The sequence below is a fragment of the Vanessa atalanta genome, chromosome 15 (assembly GCF_905147765.1).
Source record: "Vanessa atalanta chromosome 15, ilVanAtal1.2, whole genome shotgun sequence".
Lineage (NCBI taxonomy): Eukaryota > Metazoa > Arthropoda > Insecta > Lepidoptera > Nymphalidae > Vanessa > Vanessa atalanta.
In genome coordinates, this window is record NC_061885.1 from 4274145 (window position 1) to 4301587 (window position 27443).

A 27443-nucleotide genomic window follows, 5' to 3' on the forward strand; every position below is an offset into this window, starting at 1 on the left:
CATTTTTTCTTCAGTTAAGTAACGATATGACCTCAATAACTAAACCTATTATTTGTCTACTTACTCTGATTATTTATTTATGTCTAGTTAGCCTGTCAAAGTTGAGAACGTGTCAATAAAAATAGACCAGCAGTTGGCCATTACTCGCACACGCACGGTACTATGCGCAAGCGATCCCGTGACGTCCCCCAAAAAGACAGAGTGGGTACCGCAGGTTTTAGTGGGTATTCCGGCGCCTTCAGTGCCGGCTAGCCCCATATCCCACATATCCCACATCATATGGGGGAAAAGCGTAAAGGCGTTTTTTCAACGAAAACAAAAATAAAAGTACATCTTACTACTTTACGCAACTAGTAAAGTAGTAAGATGTTTGGCAAGTTTTAAGCGTAGCTGTCACGCAGATCAAGGTAAAAAGTTGTCCCGTCCCGTTTAGTTATTTCTTTGTGCGACACTGTATCCGAGATATATATAATAATCTAAGCCTACTTATGTGCAAGCCCAGGTAGGTATAATCCGATCATCAAATATTTTACCGCCAAACAGCAATATATACTATCCGGTTTGAAGGATGGGCCAAAGTAATTAAAGACACAAGGGACCTTTTCAAGGTAGGTGGCGCTTTGAATGGGGTGGTAATTATTTCTAATCACATATCATAAGGGACTCCATTGGCCAGTCTGCCCACAAGTCACTATATAATGTGATACGAGTATTTATTTTAAAATTTATTAAATATATATGGGATAAAACATTTAAGATATCTATTATTGATAAAATATCTTTATTCTATACTAGGAGATCTGCGTCTTTGATTGCGAAACATTAGTTATTATATACCTATAGTCTATACGACTTATGAGACACCTATTGTAATATCCGTTTTGTCACATTTCACGCGTCAAGAACTTCATTCGTCAAGAACTCCAGTTTCAACTCAGTTGGGTCATTGATACGTTTACACATTTAATACGAAAAAACAACCATAAAACAGTACATGAGATTGACATGTATAAAGCATTAAAAATTAAAATGTAATAGTAATCTGTTACTTGGTTAGCAAAGTTGACTAGTGGAAAAAGCGCAAGTCACGTGGTTTGAATGACTGATATCCGAAAAGTATTCGAATGTACAACAATATTTCAAGAGTACGGCAGGTCGCCACCTGATTAGGTGTACTGACGTGCTGAAGAATAATAAAGGATACGGCTGGATTCACGTAGGGCATTCAGAGTCCTATGTTCAGCACTGAACCTTCAATATTTGATCGTTAAATGGACAGATGTATACATATAGACATATAAGATGTATATATTATTACGGTTTATGAGAGTAGTATTGACGTATGTATAGTTTTAATAACTGAAATAAGTAGTTTGTAAAAGTATCTACAAAAACGTTCAATTATGTATTTCTGAAATTTATAAAAATAAAGATAAGAATCTTTATTTTTATTTCACACCTACAATAAATAGAAACATCGTTTCTTCCGCTTCACTCAAGCGGGCGTCGTTTTTGCAACACGTTGCAAGTTGCCAATGCCATTCGAGAAATGAAATTTTACCAAATAGACCGAGAACACACGTTCACTCGTATTTGATTGGCCTTGGTGTATAGTATCTACTTAATAAAAAAATATTTTTAAACTTGAACAATTCGATAACCTTTTATTTTTTTATTATTTGGGACACAAATAATTGTAAGAAATCTTTGAAATTATGTTTTTTTTTTTATTGTAATTGATGTAAAGATATGAGAAGTATTAACAATTTTCATAATGTATTTTGGATGCACGATACAGGAATGTATTTTTTACATAATAGCTATAAGCAAAAGATAATTTATGACAAAGGTTCTCATTATTATCTACTTACGTTTGAAATGATTTTGTTGTTACTTTCACTTCATATATTATATACTTGATGTCTATATTACATAAGCATTGCTTTTTCAAACAACTATATAAACATTTTTTTAAACATTACATGAAGAATAAATTCGTTATAGTTCTCAGCCGAAGAGATTCGTAAAAGCCGGCACTTATATTTTTTGATCTAAGCGCATTTGTCAATTCCATCAGTACCTAGAACCTTAACAGCCCGTATGGCGGCGGGAAACTACACAATCAGTAATAGCGTACCCGAGGAGAGTTACTGAGAGGCGTCAGTAAGTCACTCGGCCGCAAAACTTTTTCCTTGCAGTGTTACACAACACATTGCGGTGACTCCGAGTACATGGGAAAAAAGCGATTTAAAGACGAATTATTAATTGAAAATTTAATGGCATGTGAACGTCTCTCATTTTTTCTACTTTATTGCTTTTAAAGTATGTGTTATAAGTGTATATAGTATATATGTTATATAACATATGATTTAGCGAGTCATTCTCCCAAACCACAAATAATTTAAAGGAGTTATTTTGTCGACGTACTTTCAGAGGGATCATATAAAATGGAAAGTTAAAAAGCATGAAACGCCAGTGAAATGTATTGAGCGAGGTTAAAAGATAATAAAGGAACAATAAGTTTCAGCTCGACTGCGGGTGCGGCGATGGCATCGACCTCAGATTGCGCAATCCATTGCACTAATTCTTCGATCATTCGTCACAATGATTATTGCTAGAATTCATTGCTTTTCAATAAAATTGTAATCTAATACGTCACGTGTAGTTTGAATAATTTATTATTAATTTCATATGATAACATTTTTAAAACAAGTTTATTACACGAAGACATGCCGCGTTCCCATTTACATTTCAATAAGAAAAGTATTTTGATTAAAAAGGATTACTTACCACAATATATCGTCTTCGAATGAAATTTCTTTAAGCACGTTTATCTGTGGAAAGAAGAACAGAAATTATTAGAAGCGTCTCGCCGAATTGTCACGGTAATCGGTTATATTTGAGTACGACCTAATAATTCGTGACGATTTGTAGGTCATGGAAGATCAGTACATATTTTCCTTTCTAAACTCCGTAATGTTAAAAGTTTAAACATAATAATGTAAAGAGTTTAATAAAAAAGTATAAAATTAGAAACATTTTTTTAATTTATGAGAGTAACGGTAACAGAAAGAAACATTTCTTTATGTAAAGGTAATTAATGCGAATGAACAAAGGAAGCTAATTTTGAAGACTTAAATACCACAACACAATTAAATTTTCTCAACGCCTTCCGCGGTTCTTTACTGACGGGCTATTTTTATAAAATTATTTAACTTAGTTTTTGCAAAACTTATTTTTATAACAGTATTTTAGATTTTAAGATAACAATCGATTATAAAACTCGATCTTCTTTTTCGAAAACTAAATTAACATTAGCCAAAGGTAAATTTCACTAGTTTACGAATCAGACTCGATTTTAGTCACGTTCGAAATTTAAAAATCGATTGTGCGAGACGAGTTCGAGCATAAAGACTTCTTTGTAAGCGATCACGACAGAAACAAATACCTTATTTAACGTACGTAACTCGAATACGATTAGTAACGCAGTCTTTAGACATAGTTGCAAGTTCGATTACGAATTATTTGATTCGTATCGAATCCCTTTAGTTCTAGACAATCTCGCATACATGTTTACGACTTGCATTAAAATTCATATCATGTTAAGATACGTGAATAACATTGTCAATTTCGTTCATGATTGTGCGGTGTTCACGGGAAATCCTTTAACGGTGTAGTAAAAAAAAAATAAGTCTGATGCTTAGGTACGAGTTTAAAATTAACCGTATGATATTTTAACACGTTTTTACCTTTTTCTTCTATTTTAACTAATTTTCCGATGATCTAGACTCTTGTTACCTTTGCGCCAAATAATTATTAAATAAATATGTTGCCCTCGTTTTTTGGTTTAAATATTACATGTAATATAAAATAAAAATAAATGTAACGGAACAAATACCATCTTAAAATCATTACAATATTGTCAGATATAGTGTTACATTATAAAGGAAGCCATGTCTTGTACTTTCAATATGCAACCTCGCACGTACGTTGAAGATTATTGTCAATACATTCATCTACTACATACACTAAGCTTATGTAAAAACGATGTTTTCATTTTTATTAATATGTTCTTATTTTTATCTGCATTCAATCTGGTAATTTGTAATACTTATTTTATGGTCATTTTCGATTTCGCTCATAAAACCGCATTACTTTCTCCGTCTTGAAAAGTAATTAATTAGTAAAATTTAAAAATTATATTATTAAAGATATTACAGCGATTTAAATCAATTAGATTTTTTTATAATAAATACTAATGCTATTAATATATATTATTAATAATAATATAGTAATCTATATTATTATAATTTTAAAGTATTGTCCCTTTGTAATGACTCATTTATATATATATGTACCTATAATGAGTTATATAAGGCTAGCTAGGCCCCGTGACTTAAACAAATATATAACATAACATTAAACATATTATAAAACCTTTGGGTGTGAATTGAAAAAAAGACTAAGTCGTTTCCAGAGACTCGAACTATCTCCATGCCAAATTTCACCTATTTCGGTTCAGTGGTTTAAGCGTGAAGAGTTAACAGAGTTACTTTCGCAGTTATAATAATAATATAATAGGATTAATAGGACAGTGTTCTATATTACAACGTTAATATCCCCGTACCATAGTAATCTCTATAAAAACTATTCTGGTATGTAATGTCCGTTGTCGTACAGTAAATAATCCAGATGTAATCAGGGTTACCACTAGACTGACTGAGTTTTAATATACTTTTATATCTGTTTTCATTTTATTGTAATTTTTCGGTGTTGGGACCAAAATTATGCGTTAATTCAATTTTGTTTAATTCAAAATAGGTAGACACATTGGCAAATGAGCAAATAAGTGGTAACCACCGCCTATACATAGCTAATGCATCGTTTTGGGATCTACGATATTATTTGACTTGATTTCTGTGGTAAAATATAGGTACCTTATATATATCAATTAATTATTATTTGATATAATAACTATTTTATTAATATTTTTTATGACAGCCCTAGTTGTAATGGTCGTTGAGTTAGTGTTACGCTCCACGTAGCCGACACCAGTCACCACTACCGGGTAAAGATCGCTCTGATTCACAGGCGCTAAGATATGAGAATGTCCTTAGAACAAGTGTACAAGAAATGACGTTCAATAAAGTAGTAAGCGGTTTGAAGTACTCTCACTTAGAAAGCTTTTTAGACGGTCTAGACATTTTATTTTCTATATTTTTTAGTATCGACATATTTATATATAATTTCACCGGAATTTTAAACTAGTTGACCCAACTGGTTGAGCTATAATTTCTTGTTCTAATTCTAATAATATAAAATATTGTGATTTGAGGCTTAGTTTTATAAACCTTTTTAAATATTAAACTTTTTTACAATATTTCGCAATAAGGACGAGTAAATATAACTAATAATATATAATAATACTAGGAAAATTTGTTTTTTTTTTTTTTGCACTCATGCCACTGCTACTATATTTACTGTTCTGAGATGAAATCATTAGTGAATTGTTATTTGTATTAAAATATCACTTTTATAACTTGTGTTAAAAGAGAATATACTTTTGAAATTTTAATTGTGAACTAATTCAATCCACTAACAAGTCTGTAATTATTTTTAAGTAAATAAATTAAAAAGATAAGTGGATAAATTAACGCCGTAGTTCTTTTTTCTTGTCACTATGTATCTTACGATAACACATATTGGTGATATTTATTTCCAAATAACGAAAATATTGTAAGGGACCACATTGTTCTGTAAGGGAAATAAAATTGTAATCCTGAAATTTCGTTTGTTGTGCCGCCTGGAAATAAAAACAGGCAAGTGCGTCAAACTACCTATCTCTTAATAATAGAAAGATACATCAAAGATATAAACAACACGACAAAGACACTGCAGAGATTTGAAAATTAAAAAAAAATATGTTTTTTTATTCTAGTCAAGGTTCCTGAACCAATAGGTAATTTTTTTTTTATAATCGGCATGAGTAACGTTAACGGTTCTATTTTCAAAAAACATTTTGTCTTTCATTATCATTAGCTAATAAAGCTATACTAGTATTACCTACAAACTTCCAACACCTTATTTGGATAACCGTAAAGAATGACGGTTCAACGAGGATTAGTCACAGTCCTACCACGTAACCCCTGAGTCTAAGTTACTATGTCTAATTTATTACGGAACTGTCTTTAAATAGAATGTAAGCTTTTTATTAGGATTGATTTTATTGCATTCGTTTTTCGGTTAATTTTTATAGATTGCGTTAAATCAATTTGAGATAGATTATCCTAATTAGTATCAATGGTTATTTAACTATGATTATTGGTCAAATATATTTATATTTTAATCAAAAATAATTTAGTCGTAACACAGTTAGATACATAATATGCATTTCATGGTTTTATATGAAATTATAAGTGATAATAAATGGCCTATTTCAATATGTCTTAAGAAATGTATCAAGATTTTTAATTATACCTAGATATACTAATATTTTAAATGCAAATATAACTGTGTCAGTTACCTCTTCACGCGGAACTGATTTTGAAGAAATTTGGTATGGGTAAAGAAATTTTAGAAGAAGCTTTTTTAGCTTCATCGTCGTATGTATATATATATATAGAATTATTAGTATTACTATAAATAGTAGTATTAGGATAAAATAATACTGTCATAAAGATTAAATTACTTAGAGAAAATAGAAAAAAGTAAAACATACATGAAATGAAATTGTACGTTAGTTTTCATAATATAAATAATGAAGGAACCTTTGATGTCAACTGTTGGATTACTCCTTTAGAATGTGTAATATTTATAAAGACGTGAGCCAAGACTTCCTATATTAGTAGAGTATGGGCAATGTTCAGTTCTCCATCGATTCGAAATTAAAGGGCTGATATAAATCTTAGTACATCGCATAGAACACGCATCCGAGATATAGAATATCCGGAAGCGCCTTTATTATTTTAATATGTAGTTTTACTGGCAGAATTTTTACTAATAAGTTTTAAATTGTTACTAAAAATTATAAGTATAATAAAAAGGAAAAAAAACTATGTTTTCTATCTCTCTTTATAAATGTTTTAAAAAAAAAAGTTATAATAACATATTATTATAATAAATTCTATTGAATACTTACTTTTAATTAATTACCAATCAAGTTGTAAGTTTTAAAAAAATCTATAGACTTATTTATGGTTAATATTATTTACAAGAAATGTACGATGATATATTTTTTTTAATTTATAAATGGCCGGCCTTAATTCCTAAAAGCATATTCGACCAGTCAACCTTTAGACCAAATATGCTTTTAAATATGAAAAATAATGGCTCTTCCAGGCTTATAGTTTCAATGAACCCAGCTGGCATTATTCCAAAGCTTGGCACACTCGTATTTAACTCAAAGCGAATAGTCTTGCAGATATAAAGTGTACTTATAAATGTAGTCTATAATTGGCTTGCGACGTCTCACAGTCTGGTGCGATCGTTCTTGACAAAATCCCATTAGTTATTGTGAATATGAAGAGGTCACGTTTTCGTTTTCTTGATTTGTGATGACATTCATTATATAGAAACGTATTTTGCTTATAATGGTCTTTTTGCTCCGTATCTTAACTCTTATGCTAATGAGTTTTTCGCTCTGCTTTCAATAATAATTGCATTACAGTATACGTCGATGGAAACCTAAAGCTGTCTCATCATTTTTTTTTAGAAAATATTATGTTCGTCGAGAAACTACTCCATTGATTTTGGATCTATTATTGCACCAGCTGAATCAAATACTGGGAAGAAATGACATGCGGCAAAAGAAACAAGTGTTTATTTCTAACTAACATTTACACTTTGTACATTGTCATATGACATTGTATAAACATTGACAATAAACGTTATGTATTACATGTAATTTAATATAGACACTCTAATATTTCTGATAACATATGTATATAATTATACAATAATAACACACTCTTCTGTTGTTTTTAATCTTATAAACGGTTATTTAATTTAAGTCTGTTTAAATTACGTCTACCAGAGTATAAGCCGCACAATTTATATCGACCATTCCTGAAGTAAGAAATTTCGAGACGAATTACGTAATTATAATCGCATAATATTCGTATTAACATTTGGCGTATAATATCTGCGTAGACAACTGTGCCTAATTTCTGACCAGCGAACTTAGATTGTGCGTACTGTATGAAAAAAAGTATGCAACAAAAGTTCAGCGATATATATTTACAGAATTTCACGAACAAAAGACCTTCATATTTCGGATAAGCTATCTCCGTCTACATTAAAATGACCATTAAGTTGTAAGTAGATGTTGCAATGTCTATAGACTGTGCTATATGCCTAACAACGGAACGGGTGACTCACTTTACATAATGTAATGCGGTATGTAAAAACATTCACGCTTAATGCCTACCGCTTTATTGTTACCGGTAAAATCTTTTTTGTCTATTTTACATATGTACGACACAAAGTATGTAAATGTATTGCGTATAGAAAGCGGTTAAGACATTTCGTGAATTTTTTTCGTGCAAGGTTGTACCGATAATAAATAAAGCCTCACATAATTCTCAATAGAAGACTGTAGTTAAAAAATTGTGAGTGTTTACACTCCCTTGCCTAAACTCTTTTTCTCTCGTTTGTTTAATTAGGTAACAGTAAGTTTTTGCACACACTTGTGTTGCGAACGTACAATTTTACGCATCGTAAAGTACTTACCCTTTAAGCACCGTCGTGGGATTAGACAGGCAGCGAACCTTTCGACCTTTCAAGTGACTTGGGTCACCGAGAAATACAGTCTCGTAGACCAACAAGTCTGTATTTCTCTGCTAAAATATTCATACGCATTCTGAAATCTAATCTGATATATTAAACTTTACTAGGCGAGGTGTGCCATGAGAACAGTGCATATCCGGCCAAGCCCCACTTAATGTGACTAATTTGTGTTTATAATTTAACTCAGTGAAACATCGTAAGAAAACTCATGTAGTAATCAGTTGAAATCTTGCCACATGTATATAGGTATTCTTAACTTCAAACATAATACTCAATAAAAGCCAATCAGTGGTAGTATTTTTTTAAAAGAAAATCTGTTTATTTTTATATAATTTTTCGATTAGTGTTCATCACATGTCAAAAGGTAATTCAATCAACTTATTCATTACACCTATCACTTCCAGTTATTCTATTTTCGTGAACTTTGCGACCACTGGTCGATAACTATATTAAACTTATAGCAGTAATAGTTCTCAGTAATCAAAAGTAAAAGGTTAATATATGGAGCACATAGTTTATTTTTACCGGTAGTTGAGAATTGTAAAGGTTCTATTTAGTTGGGTACAACTTACTCAATAACCAGTTATACTACGAAAGTAAGCCTGTTTTAATAAAGATACGAAGGTTATAACACCTTAGATATCTGATCGTTGTGAAGAGTGTTTTATATTTCTGAAACTACCAGTGTGAATAGCGTTTGCCTGTTTACAAAAAAAATACTTTGGTTCATTCTCCGTAAGGTCATAAGGCCTTCGAACCGTTTTAATCGATCGTCTGCTTTTCTAGGGCAAACGGAAACCAACATCAGCTCACTTTATGCCCTATTGTTGAACTGCTAAAGCCTTTTATGCGTTTCTAGGTCACTAGATAGGTGATATAAAGTTACTAATGTGACGTGATAGCGGCCTATTAGCGGATGTCCGTTTTGCTTTGTAAAACAACAAATATTTATACACACCATATAGTTTATACACGCAATATACTTTCCATAGAATTGACTTTTCGATAATTCAAATAAAACAAATATTCGAAACTTTATTGTGATCTGTTAAATGTCTAATTGATAAGATTATTTTAAAAATTGAAATTACAAAACGATTAAAATTATTAAATCTTGGAGATGAGTTCGATGATATAGTTTCTATCTAATTATTTACGAGTAGTAAATCGTACGCATAGTACGACACAACTTAGATTAACATCGGCAAAATTCGTAAAACCAATCACATCCGAATAAAGTGCGTCTTAAAAATCATCAATCTTTATCTATTTGTTATGCGAAAATAATCTTTATGCAAACGCAATAATTTGTCATATAACCAAATACATTCAACAAATTGACGAGTAATTGTTTTTTTTTTTAAATTCCATGCTACATTTAAATTGTGACGTATTATACACTATATATATAATTATATGAATGTGTAAGCAATTCAATTCAACGGTAAAGTATCGCTTACATTCATGTCACCTTTCCATGCGGTCATCATTTGTTCAGTAATGATTTATATTATAGATAGTATAGTGTAATTAGTTATTATATTATATTTTAGTTCTTTTTCACGTAAAAATAGACAAGTATGATAAATAATATTCTAAATGCGAAAGTGAGTTAGTTTATTTTTTTGTTACGCTTTCAAGTCTAAAATAGTCGACCTGTTATCATGTAAATTTGAAAACACGTCAGGAAAAGGATATGAGTTTTCTATGACCCCCCACCTCCCAAACCTCACACGCGGTTAAAGTAAAAACAACAAAGTTACCAAGAGAGTAACTATTTGTAACTAAATAATTGATATCGGTATGAACGATTTTTTTTAAATATTTCATGACGCTAAGGGACAGTAAATGGGAGCTGTGATTTATTTCGTGCATAACAAATGTCAACGAATATTGGAACGTCACAATGCGTTGATTTGGCACGAACTGGTATTTGATGACGTCAAGTTTACGTGAAGAAGATCAAGGTTTTGACACCGACTGGCACGAGTACTCTTTCAACGTATTCATTAAATGATTACTAAGAACACATATTTTGTTCAATCAAATACAAATTCTTAAAGAATGAAAACATAGAAAGAAACATTTTTTTAGGAGATGACACAAAATGATGATTTGAAAGTCAAATTATGTTCATTACAGTATATTCTGCTTATACGGTATAATCTCCTCCTCAAAAAGGAGAGGAGGCCTTAGGCCAACAATGTGATTTAAACTGTTATTTTACGGTAAATTAATCCTTCATAATTAATTTATCATTATTATTTTATTAATTGTCATGTAAACATAGTTTCAATTTATCAAGATCTTGAAAAAATATTCTAGGCTTCCATTAATAAAATAATTTAGCTACATTTTTAAGAAAGTAATACGATTTTTTTTTATTTTTTGTCATTATGAACTTAGGAAGTGACCTAATAAAAAAGTATATCTAACGACTCGTAAAGTCATTAAGAAAGTCAATTTCACTTCGATGTTATCACTAATTTAATTCATATTCTATTCGTTATTTTACTGAATTATTTATGCATTTTTTCATGACATTAAATTTTTCTTATTATTGTATTTGTGTAAAGTTGTTTGCATTGTGGAGGTGTTAATTTTTTTATCTTTGCTTACCGAGGCTGAATGACGTCATAACACACAAGTACATATTATAAAATAAATATTTAGTTAAATATGTATATTATAATCTAAAGAAATATAGAGTAACTTCGAATGTGACAAAATTCAAGCATATGTGCTAATGCATAAGGACAGTAAATAAATTGTATTCTCGTGTTAGAGTGCGACTTCAAATAAATATTTTTTTACAGTCTTAATTTTCAAGGCTCAGTACTGTTATTGTAATACAAAATTTGCAACAACACAACTGCTATCTGGCACTAAAAATACACAAAATACGACCATTGACATTGAAACATACATATATTGAAATAAATTTAGATGAAAGAATTCGCATTATATAAAGAAACCCTTTTATATATATTTGTATAAACCTAATTATGTTCGTTTGCACGCTGAGTCACCTCGAAACGCATGCCATTCACAAACTTATTGACATTACACCAAGAGCATTTCTAGCTTGAATAATAAAATATGATCAAACAAACAGGTTCTCTAGTTGAGACGTAGTAGCATACAAGATATCACGAAAAAGAAATTCACAGCGCAATCATATTTATTTGTATATATTATAAGGAGAATCAGTGTGAATTTCCGAACGTTAAACGTCAAGCTGTCAGACGTCTTTTAAATTCATTCGCATTTTGGCGGGAGGCAGCGCGAAATACGGTCAGGCGAGGCGTATCAATTATTAAACTGTTTTTGTAATAATATAGGTTAACATACGTTAAGGGGATAACGTTGCATAAATCAGACGTCAATTTTAATGACTGATTTTTATGTTTAGTTTTTCAAAGTGTAGATAAAAGATGATAATATTGTTTTACTTTAGAAATAATTAAGAATTTTTGCATTTAAAATAGCCCAAAATTTAAGAAACCTATTCTAAATAAAAATATTATTTCATTTTAAGGACACTTAATACGATAAAATATAATTTATAAAACTTTTAAAATATCCTGCGCACTATCTTCGAATGAATGTGACAAAACTCGACCTCCGTTATAATTAAAAGTCACTAATTGATTAACAATGCATTGAAATTCAAGGCTAGCTTTTATCAAGTCTTCTGATGGTTAAGGAATTTAGAGTTTCCTTAATGTTATCATGTAATTTCGAAATAAATATAAAGGTCAAATATATTAGGAAATAACGAAATATTTGCAATATTACAATACAGTATAGAAATTTCGGAAAACAGCTTGTAAATATGTATTCCGAAATTTCTCACTAAAAGCCCAATCCACATTAAAGAAGCGCTTTTATTTCGCTGTTTTCTACTGCAGAATTATCATTGTGAGGATTGTTGTATATGTACGCAGGTATCTTCCCCGCCAGGCACAAGCTGTAACTTAAAGATTCAGTGGTAATTGCTTGGGACCGAACTTGGGATGTTCAGTTGTACATGTGTTCTATCGATATCAGACAACATTGTACTACACAAATATAATGAGTACCTGTGCAGAAAAAAATTATAAATTTTACTGAGATCTTTACTGTCATAATATAAAGGAAATAAAATTGAAATAAGCCTACGATTTGTACTTTTGCCTATACATTATGTAGATGCAACGTAGTATAATATATTATCATTATACATATGTATATAAACGACATCGTGCTTAATATCAACGTATAGATTAAACTATAAGATACCTTTAACTTTACCTTGGTGATGAATTTTCGCTACGTATTATAGAGACGCATTAAGAAAGGATTTTTAGAAATTTGACTATAAAGGGGGACCTTTATACTATAAACTAACTTCACCCAATCGAATCATTTAGTGTAGTTATTAACACGGGTTTAATCCAGTTGGCTAGAGATCCTTTTTTATGTTCGTCTATCGGAATATCTTAATACGATAATCGATACATTATTTAAAAATCAACTTGGATTGAATTTCATTAAACTATGAATAATATAATAATAGCAACATATATTTAATAATTATAGCTTACTAAGCTTCACATTTATATTTACCGAACTGTTGCCATAATCAAAAATCTTTATATCCAATTCCAACACGGACGAGACCAAAACTGTACAAGACTTTCTACAGAGAAATATATTTATATAAGATGACGGTGGAAACATAGAAATGTGTCAAATACATTTCACCGTAATAGCGAAATAATATCAACACTGACACAGTAACTCAATAGTTGGTTATAAACTAATCATTATAAGAAAACATAATGTCGGGCACACTAAGCTACGAACTGAGATTAATATACGAGAAATGCAATTTAATTATTCTAGAAACGGTATAAGCCTTCACAGAAAAACTGAACTTTAATTACTTATTAAGAACTCTAGTTCTTGTGACCTATAGCTCCATGTATACATATATTATTTACAGAAAGATAAGAAGTATGTATAACTTAAATGTTGTCTTTCTAAAATTGGTAATGCAGATGTCCATAAGGTAGGTTTCTTTGAAAAAATAGTCTCATTCATACAAAACTACGTACCAAAGTTATTTTTAAATTAACATAGAAAATTGCTCACAAGTTTATAAACTTAAGTGTATATAAGCTAAAGTTAAAAAAAAGGTTCATATATTTGTACTTCAGTGAAAATTGTCGTACGTTTTTTAATTAGATACCGGTACCTTGTAAATAGAACAATAAAAAACGGATTTCGTAAGATTATTTCAATTAAAACCAACCAGCCATCGTATAGGCAGCCTAATTACACGTCTAAAATTATTACATAATATTTTCTTAAGTTCTATTATTATGAGTTACAGAGTCTGATACATAAAATGTACAGAACCCAAATAAGAACTGCCCGTATTTCCTCGAGCATTTTTTTGCTTATTTTATCTGTGGTAGCAAAACGCATAGTTAAACCTGTTACAAGATATATTTTTTGTTATGATACGATCGTTTGTTTATTTTATTTGTAAAATGTAAAGTAACAGACAGTAATTGTCTCACTTGTGGCTAAAGGTTCTTCTCCTTTTTAAGAATAAGGTTTGAAGCTTATTCCATTTAATCGTGTATTAACAATTTATTAATTCGTTGTCGTAAAAAAAACGTCAAAATTAAGAAATACTTTATTCAAGTAAGCTTTTCAAGTACTAATGAAGGGTCGTTTACATAATTAAATAAAATGTCAAAAAAACAACACTGAGTTGTTAGTAGCATTATTTTTATTAATATTTTAACATTAATTGTTAAGATACTCAGATCGAGTTAGAGCTTATGTGTCTATCTATCTATACCATTAGGTAATTAGGTAAATAGTTTGTTCATTTCAACGCGCTACTTAAGGTTGTACATACTACCAATTCGATTGCAGCCAGAAAAATCAATCAAATCTTTAGATAGCCTATTTATTAAGCAAAAGATAAGGCTATATATAACTATGTAGTCTAATCTTTTGCTCTGTATCAAGCTACGAAACACGGAGAAGGGACATAGACGTTTCAATTCAGATGATACCGCGCAGAGCAGCCAGTAACTGTATAAAATCATTTCTTTAAACATCGTGGGATGATAGTAACAATGATAACTGTGTTAATCTTAGTATCACAATGATTCTTAGAACGATCTATTCCATCTTTCGTAACCGATGATTAAGTAAACTATTACGGCATAATACTGTAGGGACTTAAGAAAATTCTTGACTTCATAAATCCAAGTATAGAATAACACTTGAGGTCACACATCACAAGGCACTTTTCGGCACCATTAGCGGGTGACAAGTGAGCAATTTGAACTAAAATAGACTGACACACGGCCAACACGCCCTATTTGTATTATACTATGCAACAGAACTAATAAGGGATTTGTTTCAACCGCTAATGATTATGGAAATAGATTCAAACTTCCGTGTGTGTTTGTAAAATTAAATGTCTATTTATATTAAAATGCAAACGAATAAAATAAAAAAATTTAAACATAATGAAAACAAAAGAGTCTACATTTATCTTTACCCATAAAATACCTAAACATATTTCAGTTTTTTATTCAATTAGTGATATAAATCATGTTTTATCAAATCTATTTTACCGATAATAGATTATATCATTTACTGCACAGCGATATATTAAACTCCCGATTGTTTAAAATTAAAAATTACAATTTCGAGAAGACATTTCGAATCATTCAAATGTTTGCTTTTGGATAATACTACAATGAACATCTGAGCAAATTCAAACATTTCATTGTTCTCGCAGGTGCTGATTGGCTGCAGTCACGATAATCTTTGTTATTTAACCTTCTTACTTAAAACCTCCATCGAGTTATCTAAGTTATATTTATTAATTCGATGGTAGTATTTATAATAGATTATATTTTTTGTTTTTTTTTTTTGTAATGTAAAACTGTACTCGGTCCTTAATCAAAGTCAAGAAATATTATATATTTTTTATGACATCTAATTTACTTAGATTTTATATTCGATTAAGTATATATTATTGTTTAAGCTTTCTTTACTCTTCGTATCATATTTTTTAACTTCATATAAAATCCGTTTTAATTTAGTATACCCAGATTACTTTGGACACTATCGTCAAAAGTGTGTGAAAAATATAAAATTCGATAGTTAATATGGAACTAGTTTAAAGTTCAGTTTCTATATTTGAACCACATATATAAATAAAAGCTTGTAATGACACCGATTCTAAATTAGATTTCCAATCGCTTGAATTGCGTAACACTTTTTATAGGAAATCGGCGTGACCATGATCGTTTGACTAACTGTAACTTGACAAGGCTCTAAATTATAACAGTACTGTACCAAGTGCACTAATGAGTAAATAATGCGTTAAAGGCGATTGACGATGACTTGCGCGAACCTAATGAGTGTCTACAAAAGATATGTTGTTGGATTCAATTTCCACTTCGAGTTACTCAATTTACTCAGTTAGTTGTATATCCACATATTTTTCTTACATTAGAAAGTCGAGAGTACATGGTTGAATTTGAATCTGCAAGTTTGCCTTAATTTACATATATGTATGCAAATATATTTGAGTATACCTGCAAGACTCCAAATGTAGAGCTTAAACACCAAACGACCGACGAGTACAAAAATAAATAAATTACAAACTGTAATCTCGTGTAATTAAAAATATTCACAATATATATAATACAATAGATAACTACATACGTAATATATAATGATAATTTATTTCTTACGAAAGAACGATGCTACGTGCTTCTCGATGCAGATTGTCATAGCGGCAGCGCGTTCGATCAATGTTGGCTTTTTGGCAACAGCTAGAGGAAATCATATGCTATATTTTACTCTAAAATATTATGCCAACTCCGCGAGGGAAGTTTAAAGTGGAACATAATTGCACGCAAAGGTTATGGTTTCATTTAGACGCTACTGAATAGATAGACAGTGCTAATTAAAATCATATTCATCTGTTTTCTTTCAGTAGAGACAAAAAAAGATTTTAAAAAGAGGCAGTGGTAGAGATATGCATGATAATGATCCTATAAGTTTAGTTTTTTCATGGTATATCCAAAAAAGTATACAATAGGGTATTAACAAATCAAACATGTAAGATTAAACGACACATGTCCAAATAATGTTTATCAGTTAAATATTTTAAAAAACAGATACAACAACGCCCCTCGGTGTCAAATTTATCATATTTATTTCGCTCTGTAAATTAATTAAAAAATATATATACAGTTCGCTATAATTTAAGATTTACACTTTATTTACTTTTTTACCACTTTACAGGTGGTAAAAAAGTAAAGCCTAATTCTTTCCTTGGGGTTTAAGCTTGCTTCATACCAAATGTCATCAAATTCGTCTCAGGGGTTTGACCAGGATAGAGAAACAGAAAGAATTACTTAGACATTTACTTTAATATATATATAGAATTATTTTTTTAGAGGTACAATAATACATACATAAGCTGAGTTTCCACCGGCAATATGTTGAATGATAAAATTGTGACAAACCTTGGATATGAAACGATCGCTTCCTGGCGCTTATATAATATGAATCTTTATCGTATTGAAAATTGCAAATATATTCTTATAAACTTTATTGTAGCTAGACAAAAAGAAAAATTCCGCTGAGTTACCTTCATCGGTTGTTCGTTGTCAATAGGTTTGGTGGTAGGGTTTTGGGCATGCAGGGCCCACTCACCATATAGTATACCGCCAAATAGCACTCTTAAGTATTGTTACGTTCCGATTTGAAGGGTGAGTGAGCCAGTGTGACTAAAAACCCAAGAGACATCTTATTTCCAGAGGTTGCTGGCGCATTATCGATCGATGATATGGGGTATACGTGATTGGTAATATTTCTTACAATGCTTTTTCTATGGGCAGTGAAGAATTGAATTGAATAACTTTGAAAATTAGAAGAATGACAAACATATCTCCTGAACAACGCGAGTATTTTTAACTCGTTGCGGTATAATTTCAGATGAGTATTGCAGCTATGCGGTATAATAGTTGGCAATGCACGTACATATTTACTCTTTCTCTAAGTGTTTAAACATTCTTACTTCAGATAATAGACGAAAGAATAATTTCATCGCAGTAAATGGAAGCCGGTTTCTAGTAATCTTATGTTAGTCGCGTCACTATTGTTTAGCCAAGTTGAATTTCTATTGTTCGGAATGACTAATTACTCCGTGACAATGGCCTTCAATGACAGCCGTAGATTGTGAGAACGCCAGCATGATAGGTCTTCATCAGACTGTCATTCTTTAAATAAAACTTTTGTCAGCATTTATCTTGTCCAGGTAAACATTATATCATATTATAAATTGAAATGTATGAGATTTTATTTTCGTTAATTTATGATGATAAATAAATCTATTGAGGTATAGAGCAGAGATTGCCGGATGCTCAGAACTGACCTTATCGATGATTGCTGAATCAAACCCGGGCAAGCACCACTGGATATCCACGTGCATAATTTGTGTTTATAATTAATTTTAATTTCAGGGATGAAGGAAAACATTCTGGGGAGGATGTATAAAACCACCCAAAATTGGAACAGCGTGGTGGGATAATCTGCAAATCTTTCACAAATATGGACGTTATTAATTCTCCCAAGAGATGTAAGATATCATGCGCCATGAAACAGAATGGCTGATAAGAAACTATTGGGAAAGTTAACGTTGCTACGCTCCATTTACATTAGCAAGGCGAGCACTTTTCCATTTGCAATTACTTATGATAAAATATAATAAAAAGGTCCCGACTGTGTCTATGTTAAATCGCTTCAGTAATTCTGTCGTGATGAAGTAACAAATAGACAGTCTGTTTCTTTTGTTTACTTGAGAAATTACTTAAATATAAATTATCCTGATTGCTATTGGTATGTTTCGGTAAAAAAGGCAGAATCAAATATCATTGATAAAGAAAGAGAAATCCAAGATATTTTATCAATGAAGGTAATTGGATACAATGAGTACATTAATTCCAATCAATGTATTCATGACTTGAATTATTTTAAAACAGTGTGTTTTCACCTTTATCTGATACGAATAGAATAATTTCCATACATGTTATCGAGAAAGTCTATGTCATAAAATGAATGAAGCTATTCTATTATCCAGTAGCTCTTATATTGAAACAATGAAAATAATGCATATTTATGAGAAAATATAAAATTAAATTGTGCTTTATTGTAACGAGACAAACTTTTATCGTTCTATTCTATTTAAATCAAACTTCCTATTTCGATTTCCTAAAAGCTAGCTTATTGTATAAGTAACCGGTGTCAATTAAAATGTAGGTATGTTTTCTTTTTGGAAATAAATAATATTTTCAAAACCTACGTTCTACTGTAAAATAAAATCAAGTTCTATGCTTAAGTTGTTTTTATTACATTTTAATTGCGCATGCGTTATAACCATTAAAACATTCAGATTTAACATACATATCAGATTTATGATATTACTTAGATTATATTATTTATTGGAAATTGTCTAATATCTGCCATTTCTAATCAGATATAAATTAAGGTTATTGGTTGCAGTTCATGAGAAAGAGCTCCATAGGAAGTAAATAATACAAAAAAATATAATTTTCACAGACGTATATGAGGTTTATGTTGATGCAATTAAAATTTTATATGTAAAAATTAATACTATGCGGCTCGTAATTTTCAGATAAGATCAAAAGTTTAACAAAAAACGTTTTCAAAAAGAGCACTGGAAAGAGTTCCATGTATTCGGTAATTAAACACATCTAGAGTGTCGTAAATTGAGAGACAAACATTGAAATAACACTTTTTTTCACTACAGAACCTCAATAGTTAAAAATGAGTTTCGAATAAAACGTTTTATTGAAGCCTTTATGAAGATGGTTTTTTTTTATAAAGTTACGTTCTACTCGTACATGGAAAATACGAACGTTACTAGCTTTCTCTACTTTTAAAACAAAGGTTTACGTAACTCATTACTATTAGCCTACAAATTGCTTCTGTTTTGACGATAGATAAACAACGCATTTTGAATTATTTACGATATTACATCATCTTAATTAACAAAGAACTACTATAAAGATTACTTGTTATGTAAAAACAATTTAATTTTTAATAAGAGAGATCTTAACGTAAATATTATACCAAATGTCACTTTTTCATAGCTTTACCATAATCATTGACAGAAATACATATTTTATCATATAAATTATCCTCATACCTTTAATATATAAACGTGTTAATAAATATGCATTATTATATTTTATAAAATAAACAACAACGAATACTTAATTCAAAATGAGTTTATACTAAAATACGTACATAATATACATATGGAACAATCATCAATAAAATAATTTGTTTTTATATAAACACCGCTCATATCCTTGAATAAAATGTCATGTGACAATGCGATCTATTTCAAATTATACAAGCGCAGTATTGACCGTGGTTTCTGAACCCAAACAAGTGTGCACCGCACCATGTCACTTTCCTGTTTCGTGTGCTGTGCTGGAATTTTTAAGGAACTTCGTAATTTTTTATGCGGCTTCCTGCAGACGTGGGAATTGAGGGTTGACTTAACCTTTCCCTAGGGAGCGTCGTGTAAGTGCATTGTGTGTGAAAATATGAGGCATTATAAGTAGCTATTACTGTTAATGTGAGCGAAGACAATTAATAGAAATAGTCATTATTGTTGTTAACTCAGTAATTAAATGACTGTCATTTGAATGCAAAATGTGTGATATTTGAAAGTTTTTTAGAAAAATGTAAAAATAACGATACAACTTAATATTAATACTATAAAAGTAAGGAACAAGAGTAAATAAATAATAATCAAATACGAAGCTGGTCGCGTAACCTTTCATTAGGAACTTGTGAATTACCAGTAATGCCTTTCATAAAAAGCTCATCCAGTTCATAATGAGATGCATATACGCAGTGACCTACAAATATTATATCTACGAGTTTAATGACCTATCAAATGTAAAAAAATTTAAAATTTCCTCAATTTATAAAAATGTTTATAAATATTATAATAGTTTTGATTTGTCGAACATTCATGTGTGTACACATAACTATTTTAAGTCGTTAACAATTGTGTAAGGAAGGATATCAATTTAAAAATTCAATAAGGATGTTGTTCATAAAAAGCAATTGTTATTTTCACGGCAATATTAAATTTAAATGTATGTAACTCTTAAAATGGTATTACTTTTACACTGAGGCATTAGTCTCGATTATGTGATTATGTCATACTATTTATAGGTATATGATGATATTACAAAAGCATTCAGGGTGGCCCTCGGATATTAAGGCGGACAACACATTAAAAATAAAACGAAAATTTAGCAACTTGCGGAATTACAAATAAACTACAACGTAACATTAACGTGGATATTGAGTAAACTTTGAAAGGCCCAAGGTTTGTATAAACATACTCGTATGGCTTAAATTACACGCATATTTTGATTAGTTAATTGATTTTTCTAAACGCCAAACAGCAATATAACCGCAGATTGAGGTTAACTACTTTAATATAAACGCCATAAATGTTGACATTGACATATATAATTTTAAAAGTTTTAATATAGCAACGATAATTAAAATGTATCTAATCCCACTATTTACGATATCCTGTTTTACTACTTATTTTTGTAACAATTGTATGTACTTAAAAAAAAATACAAATGTGAAAGTAATTATTGCATATATTACCCAAATTTTAATAAAAAAATGTGATATCAATGGTTATGAAAGAAAAACCATAATACATGTATGTATGTAAAACTAAACATCATAAACGTAATATGCAAAACTCTCTACATACATAAAAACTTACATTTACGTTATACCTATATGTTTAGATCCTTTTTCCTCTTCTAAAACTCTATAATATTATTTTCCTCAATAAAAGTTAACAACCTTTGTCACGACTTTTGAACTGCATATACAATGATTTTATAAGAAATATGTTTATACAGTTAAATTATTTCATAGGAATACTACTAACTTAAAATATTTTATATTTAGGATCATTAAACACATTTAGATTCAATTTAGATATAAAAACTTAGCGTGTCACATTCGTTGAACGTTTTGTAAATCGCGTGGTCGTTCACGAGTTCAATGTTTTGAAAAACATTTCAAAATTAATAAACAGAATCGCTTATGAATTGAGATAGATGTTCATGTTTTCAAACAACATTTCGATTAAATATGTTTGAGAGTTATATTAATTATACCGAGAGATACACGTCATCACTAACCTTGTTTTTTATTAATTTGTTTAGAGTATTTAGATTGAGAGTAAACTTATATTTTCATGTATTTGTGTAAATTTAAATTACTCGTAACTAATATCCAATGTTGGTCGAGCAAATACTGTTCATTGAATTGTTTATCTTGATTTTATAGAAATATAAAAAATATATATATTTTAAGACCGATAAAACAAACCAAACTTTTATCGTAGGTTCGACGTAAAACTTTTACAAGAACAAAAAGGTTAGAGGTGAAAGTTCATTTTAATATATTGTGTTCATTAAATAATATGTACTTACATTTTATAATATTAATAAAATATCTTATAAGATTATTAATTAGATATCTTTATATTACAGTATTTTCTTTTGTTCCAAAAATCTTATATATTTGAGGTTAGATATACATATATATTATTTTAGGATTCGAATAAAAGACAGAAGAAGACGTGTTTATTAAAATGTTAAAAAATGTACTTAGTTGAATTTTATTTTGTCACAAAAAGTGTGATTGCTTATTTTGATATAATACACAAAATTGACCGCAGATATCTGCCATATATACTTAAAACTTTTACGGAACGCACTGCATCATCTGGTATAAATTTTTCGTAGATATTGGTTTAGTGTTTTAGTTAGGTGATACAAAAAATGACATATCTACATTTATTAATATACATATATAGCTTAGAAACATGGTTTTTGTTCTAAATAACCTTAATTTGGTGGTAGGGTTTTGTGCAAACCCGTCTGAGTAGGTCCGCACTCACTCATCATATATTCTACCGTCAAGCAGCAATACTTGGTACTGTTGTGTTCCGGTTTGAAGGGTGAGTAAGCCAGTGTAACTATATGCACAAGTAACATAACATCTTAGCTCTCATGGTTGGTAGCGCATTCGCGAAGGTATTCGGTAAGGCTTACAGCCCTGTCTACGGGTGGTGGTGACCACTTACCATTAGATGGACCATTTTTTTATGATATAGGATATCATAAGAAAATCATCATATATGATATAGGTATATAATAAAAATATTTTTTTTTATCGTTCTCACTTCAAATATGACAGACATTCTAACGATCCAATAAAATAAAAATTGATGGACACTTATAGGCTTCATAGATGACAGTATAAAGTTTAAAATAAATGGCTATTTTTAAAAGGAAGACTTAGCAATGGCTGCAATATTCTCAGCCTAATAATAGATGGATTGTTTTGTCAATCTTGTTTGTTTGGTTATTTGCGTCTATTGATTGGAATTGTTGTTTATATTATATAAACGTTTATTTGTTATTATTTTGTTAATAATAACAAATAAAAGGATTTTAATTATATGATATCGTATAATAATTATGTACCTATGTAAAACAATACGACAATAGATAACAAAAGTTGAATCGTATCTGCAGAATCTAAAATCGATCGAATTGAATGGAAACACGTTTATTTTTTAATCCAGTAAGTAGTTAACGTCACTAGTTCTACGTTCTTAATGCTACTGGATTTAAAAAAAGGATGCTTAGAATAATAAAGTTTCTAAATTTGATATTTAAAGAATAATAAAATTGGAATATAGGAAATATTGGAAAGGTGCATATTGGGTAATTAAATTTGTATAGAAAAACTTAAGCTGTTAGAACACTCCTGTAAGATATACTGATAGAGGTGTGACTCGTGAATAAGAAAAATATATTTAACTAAGTTTCGATAAAAGGCGTTAATATAAAAGTAGATCACATACAAAATCAGAAAGAAACCCATAAATACTTTTAAATAACCTCAATTACGTAATTATTATAATGACAGGATCTTTTGTATCATTTAAAACATACCGGTGTGACGTCACGAAACATTTCGAAAGCATGACTCATTCGAGCACGTTCACTGTCGTGTTGTGATTGTCGCCGACTGCTGTATGAAAGATAATGTTAAAACTAAACGGATTTGTATCATTTGGTGGCTAATTGAGTGTTTTCACCTCTATTAATATTTATATGCTCACAATACATATTGTTAAAGCTATATTACGAAGCTAGGATGTAGATCAGAAAAGCGCAGACGTTGCTGAGAGTTGCTGTTTTAGCGATATATACTTAATAAAAATGGTTTTTAGCTTCATGATTTTGTTAAATAATTTCTGACAAGTATTCGTATAAAATAATCATAAGATATATAGTATATATAATACCATAGTTATAGTATTTTTTATAAAGTAGTTCCGAAAACCTCGATACCCCCATATTTCGACGATTTTACGTGTAATGATAATGAAAAAGAAAATACCCACATTATATTTCAAATTCAAAACTTACAATAATTGTTGTCTTTATATAGAGTTTCAGTAAACTATAATCATTTTAAAGAAATATATTTTCTACCAGAATTGAATCATATCAAAAGATTACATTTTTTATGATCTATACAGTTTTTGTTTAGAACCATTGTTTCGAGTAAAATGGGTTAATGCTTCAGTAAGCCGCATTACGTGTACACACAATTTTTATAGTTTGTCATAAAAACTATGATTTTAAATGCAGCGTTAAAAATGTCGACTCGTATAAGATAAAAAAAGGTTAAAAAATATTTAAATAGGATTAAGCTACGCCCGACCCTTACAGGTAGTGGGCGCAAACAAACGATACACCGTCGCCACCCCATGCACTTGACATAACAGCACCTGTTATTGTACCTGCTTGTTCCTTATCATACCATAATGCGTACTTATTACTGGGTTAGTATTTCAATGAACAATATTTTCTCAAAAAAAGTTCTCTAATTATTTTTTATTTCACTTAGCTACATATTGCTGTTTTTTTTATAAGGACATTGGTAACAGTTATAATTTGTATATCTATAATCTAAATACTATTTGAAATTTGCATCCATTGCCATACATATTAAATAAAATTAGCTTTTAATTTTTTTATCCACATTTTATGTCTTTTATATCATTATAAAACTACATTTCACTCAGTCAGTTAAATAAAAAACCTACATTCGTACCAATCAAATAAAAATCGTTAAATAAATGATTAGAATAGAGGTATTACACTTACTTTTTGATTGGCAATTTAAAAACTACCATCGGTTTGAGTATAACTACAAAAACCCAACAGATTTTTGTGATTTGTATTATTTAATATTTTCTAGAATAGTATATGCCTCATTATTAATGGTTTTTTTTTTAATGATTTAATCATTTCCCAGACAATAGTTATGGTAATTAAGTATATGTTGTCTTTGGATACGTGATTTAAGTTTTAATTTGTTACATTAAATCTGCGGTAACTATGGGTTGCGGTACATACACGAATATGAGTATTGATGTTTTTGTTCAATTTATAAAAATAAAAAAATACTACGGTTCATAATAATTAAAATTTTAATAAGAAAAATACATCTTAAAGAAATGAGCTGACAAATGTACACCATACTAAAACTTGAACCTTTGCCGATTAAACAAAGGTTTCTTGAAATTCTCATAAAAAAATCAGACAAATGAATCAACGGGCTACCTGATGGTAAGTGATACCATCTGTTTATAAACATTAGCATTGCCCGAAAATCTATGAGAATTCCATGCAATCTGCTGGAAACAAAGATTAAAATTTTTAGAAGGTCTAAAAATTTTAATCTTTTTCCGTAATTACGCATACTTAAAACTTTCAAGGAACTTTTACTTCTCAGAATAATTGTAATTTTAGAAAATTTGTAAGACGTCATTCGTATATTATTGTATGTTAATTTATCTATTTAATATTTAAACGTAGAATATTTTTGACGCTTTTAACCTATAAAGTTTTGTTTAAGATTCAACTTCAAGGTAAATTCAAAAATCCTTTATTTATAACAATACTAATAGATATAATATTTAATAAGATTATTAAACAAATCAATATTCCTTATCTCTATCGCATATAATCTAAATAATTTGTTAGGATGTTAGAACAATCTCTACATAGTATAAAATAAAGTGGTTTCCCGCCGTCTGTACGCTATGATTTTTTAAACTACGCAACGGATTTCATGTGAGTAGATTTCATGTTTCAAGATGAATGATTAAATGTATAATTAATATGCATGCATGTATATTTTTGTAGAGAGAACTCGAGAATTTTAACTTTACTAGCCGGTTTTTATTTTATTTTATCATCTAAGAGATGTATTTAGACCATCATTGTAACCGTGTGAAGTTGGGGGGTATCTAGTGTACAATAAAATAAACATAATGAAGTAATTTTTAAATTGAATGGTTATATGATTTTCAATCTTACTAAGTGTTTTAGAGAAATTACAAACATAATCTTAGATAATTACGTAATAGGAAAAATAGTAAATAAAAATGATTTTGAAAAATATATAAAACTAAATTAGTTTTATTAACATAGATTGACTCATAAATGTTAGCTTTCTATTCGCTAAGTGCCCGGACACGAAGGATCAACTTATACAGGTTACCCGAGTTTCGTGTTTAGGAGATACCGCGATCCATCCGCTATCATAGATACGAGAAAGTTACTGTCTCATCTTAGTGTTTTGTAATAAAATAATGTTAGTTATATAACAGTTTAGTACGATTTACTTGTTAAGTAGTACTACATTTTTTCTTTTATAAGATATTAAATCAATTATTAAACAAACGTATTAATATCATCATAGAATGTTTCTTATAGTAAAAATATACGCTTAGAAATAAAAAATTAAACGATTAAGTTTTTTTATTGCCATGACTTTTTTTAGGAAAATAGTCGCATACCTTGGTTTATCGCCGTCGAACGAATAAGAAGACAGAAAGTCGATTATAGAGCCTCCAACTGAAGGATTGCACACAAGAAAAACTCCTCACTGTTTCTCACACTAACACACAAATAATAAATCACTTATGAACCACTTTTATTTGAAATCTGAAATGTTATAATATATCAAATAAAGTACACAAACAGGTTTTATTTACGATGAAACATAACGCACTGTAATTGCACACCTCTATGACACGCGGGTTGCGCGGCGACTGAATTTGTTGAGAGAGAGAGACAGCGTGATAGCGTTGAAAAGAGATACTCAGTGACGTGGGAGGGAGGACGACCGCTAAGCTTCAAGAACACGCAGTGGTCCGTTTTTACACCTGGCTTGGACATAATTAAATAAAGTTGTGATTAGCTAAGCACTTATTTTAGACTAATGGATTTCTTATTGCTAAATGTTATTTCATAGAAGTTAGACAGGTATATATGTATAATAAATATTAAAAGTCACTCAATAAGTGATACATAAGCACATGTAATATGACGTAATAATCTGTTTAAACGAATTTAATTACCAATATTTTTTATAGTATAAATACACAATCAAGAATT

The 27443-nt window shown here is 29.8% G+C and overlaps 1 protein-coding gene across 1 annotated transcript in view; it reads right to left on the minus strand.

The window, feature by feature from the left end:
• The window catches only part of LOC125069217 (rab11 family-interacting protein 4B), a 77400-nt gene extending 50308 nt beyond the window's left edge, over nt 1–27092 (minus strand). The window contains exons 1-2 of the mRNA XM_047678628.1: nt 26843–27092; nt 2791–2834 (exon numbers count right to left, since the gene is read on the minus strand). The gene's annotated coding sequence lies outside the window, so the exon portion shown is untranslated. The remainder of the gene's footprint in view (nt 1–2790; nt 2835–26842) is intronic.
• Nucleotides 27093–27443: the final 351 nt, after the last annotated feature.